Source organism: Sciurus carolinensis, chromosome 16, assembly GCF_902686445.1.
Source record: "Sciurus carolinensis chromosome 16, mSciCar1.2, whole genome shotgun sequence".
Lineage (NCBI taxonomy): Eukaryota > Metazoa > Chordata > Mammalia > Rodentia > Sciuridae > Sciurus > Sciurus carolinensis.
Window position 1 is genome coordinate 22,779,604 of NC_062228.1, and position 3,596 is coordinate 22,783,199.

Genomic DNA, 3,596 nt, shown 5'->3' on the forward strand with positions numbered 1-3,596 from the left:
TCCACAGTTTGAGAGCTGCTAATATGGCAGCAATTTAGTACGTCTTAAAAGATTTTTTTTAATTTATTTTTCATATGTAAGGGATTGACATTTCCCGTTTTTCTTTGCTTTCTGCTTGCTACCCTGTCAGTATTTACCAAGCTCGCTTACAGGTTTGAAGAGTCAGTTTACATATAGCCAAGAAAGAATACAAAGTGTTGGAAAATTCCTGACTCTGAAAAATTATAAATCCCACCTTTACCTAGAAGTTGGGAAAGTCTGCATCTTGTGAAGGACTAAGAGTCCCACTGTACCCAAAAAAGTCACATCATGTGTACCTCTGTCCCAGGACTGTCCTTGACTCACCCCTTTCCAGAGATTAGTGCACTGTACCAAAAAACAAACAGACAAACAAAAAAAAAAAATCCATTCTCACCTATGAATTCTGCACTAAGTCCCACAACCAAACTATAGGAATTTGGATTTCCTGCTGGAAGCTACATTTTTCTTTCTAACCTGAAATAATTTGCTTTGTTATATCAGAAAATTGAGCTTTCAATCATAGGTTTCTGTCGGGGTACCCGGGACCCCTAGCCCCAGGCTAAGCAGGATGGCGGCTGGCAGTTTGCCAACGTACGGTCCATGGCACATACTGATGATGCAATAAGCAGGAGTCACGCTGACGCCATATGAGGAAGTACTTAACTGTTGGCTCCTGTTTCTCGTGTGCAGCGCGTGATCTGCTCGTGCCCCATACACTTACACATTGGGATCATGCATGTAGCTCGTGCCTTGTCTGTATAGCTTTCTGATTGGCTGCCTTACTATATATATTCTTTGTGTGCTCCCCTGAGTGGGTGCAATAGAACAATAAAGAATCTTGGAAAGCTCCATGTTGTCGGGGAGTTCTTTCCTGCGGGCAGGGGAATCCCCGATAAGTGGTGCCGAAACCCGGGAAATGGATAAGGGTGAGTGATGTGGGAGGCAGCCTCAAAGTTCGGGGTACATGACTATTTGGACTAGCGAAAGGCAGTCCGGAGACAGAGCCAAGCGAAACGCGGCTCGGGGTGGACTAAGCGGAAAGCGGTCCACATTAAAAGTATTAAAGTGAAAGTAGCACGGGAAAGGTGGCTACACCCTGGACTAAGCGGAAAGCGGTCCACATTAAAAGTATTAAAGTGAAAGTGGCACTCGAAAGGGGGCAAATTAATCATGGGTTCTGAGGTGTCTAGAGTTCGCATGGAAGGACTATTAAAGGCTTTTTTAAAGGCTAATGGAGCACCTTTAAAGGTTTCCTCAGCTAGGAAGTTTTTAAAAACTGTAGAAGACAAAGCCCCTTGGTTTTTAGATGAGGGATTGTTGGATCAAGAGAAACTATCACAAGAGACAGAAAAAGGCCCCCCTCCTGATCCCTTACATGCAGCTCCATGGCCACCTAGAGAGGGAACACCCGTGTCCTTGAAGCAGTCCTCCCCCTAGGCAGAGAGCTCAGCAGCTCCATTCCTCAAATGTAGTAAGAAATAATGTTTTGTGATTTTCTGCATTCAAACCTAACCTGATTTCTCAACCAGGAAGAAAAAGGGTTAAAAAGTCCTGGGTGATCCTCCCTCCCCCTTGCCTGGCCTTGCTGAAGCCTGCATTGGAATGTAGGCTGCAGCAGTCTCAGCGGGAAAGTGAGGTAACCTGAAGATAAGAAGAAAAGAAAAAAAAAAGGTGTCCGTTTTAAACTTCTGGGCTGCTACACAGAACTAACTCATTCTCTAGGATTCTTGTTTTGTTTTGTTTTTCTCTAATGCTGTATTTTTGAGCTCATAATTTTGATCCAGCATACCTAGGTTAATGATTTTTTTCTTTTTGATCAGTTCTATTTTTTATTCAACTAAAGTTTTTGAACATCTGTTACATTGCAATGGAGATTCACCTATAAAGTTACAAGGCCTTTGATTTTGTGTTATGTGTCTGTTGTGCTGTCTAATGTCATGTTTTGTCTGTATCAAAACTGGGCGCTCCTAAAATTAAAATTTAAAAATGGATCCAAATACTTTTATTCACGTGATTTAAAAAGGTTCAATTTAAATTGAGTTAACTAATAAAAGTGAAATGTCTTTAAAAATAACTTGCAAGTCTCTAGGTGGCCAAATTAATGGAATGTTGATGTTAAACAATGTCTAATATCAATTGTTTCTAGGACTTTTCTTCAACAGGAAAGAGACAGCAAATACTGTTCAGGACACTTGTCTAATATCTTGACTAAAAACAAGGTTACTAAGAGTTATGTCTTAACAAGTACAATTCTATATACAAAGGGTTCTAAAGGTTTCAACTGTGTTTCAGTTAGAGTACTATAAACAACAAAGTATTTTATCTTGTTAAAATGGTGTAATTTATCTAAATTCAGAAATTTCATAAGAGTTGTTTCAGAATGTGAACAAAAGGGGGTCAACACATAAAAAAGAAAAAATAAAAGGTTCTAAAAATACAACTATATTTAGTGAAGAAGAAAATCTTTCTGGATAAGAAAGTGTTATATAATGAAATACATGAGGATCTAAGTAAGTACTAAAAAAGTCTGTGTGTAAGTGAAGGGCAAGTTTCAACAAGTCTGTGTGTAACTAAGTTGGTTGTATGTATGTGAAACAGCTAAAGCTATTTAAGGTTTTTCCTAAGGTGAAATACTAATGTTCTGATATAAGCCAAAGTTTAATCTATATGGTAAAATGACATGGTAAAATAACAAGGATTTCTTAGAAACACTAATTTACTCTTAACTTTGTGTCTATTAAGTTTTATTCTTTAAAACAATTAGTCTTAAAAATTTTATACAATTATGGTTAAACTACTGTTAAGAGTATTGTACTATGTTACAGAGTCTAAATTTTTCTTTAAAAACTAAATTTAGTAAGATTAAAGTGTCAAGGTAATTGTGAAATGGTCACTCCTTGTATATTAAATGTATTCATATTTTCCAAGTATACAAGTTTTAAAGCAGGGTATTTATCAAGCTGCTATTCTCCAAACTTCTCTCTCAATGTTGGAATGCTTCTAAGTTCTCACGAGCAGTCTTAATGCCTATTCCTACCTTCCTACCAGTCCCAGTCTCTGTTACAGATACAGAACTACCAGTTCTACTATCCAAAAACAAAAGAGATTTTGGCATCACCACAGCAATAATCACTGCAGTGGCACTCTCTGCAACAGCCATGACTGCAGCAGCGGTTTCATTAGCTACATCAATACCCACAGCAAAAGAACTCAATAACCTAGCTGAAAACACTGCCACTGCCTTACAGACTCAAGAGACCTTAAACCAACATTTAAGAACAGGCATCCTCCTAGTAAATCAAAGAGTGGACTTATTACAAGAACAAGTGGACTTGTTACAAGAACTTATGGGTCTGGGATGTGTTCTTTCTTTAAGAGTAGTTTGTGTTGCCCCTATCACTTTTTATAATGATAGCCATGCAGCTATGTTGTCTAGAAATCTTCTCACTATCTTACTTGTACTTGGTCATATGGGTTTGACAATTTAACCTCTCAACTAAGAGCTGAAATTATGAGAGTCAATACCACCAGGGTAAATGTGGCACCTGTATCTGAAATGGTCAAATGGTTCTCTA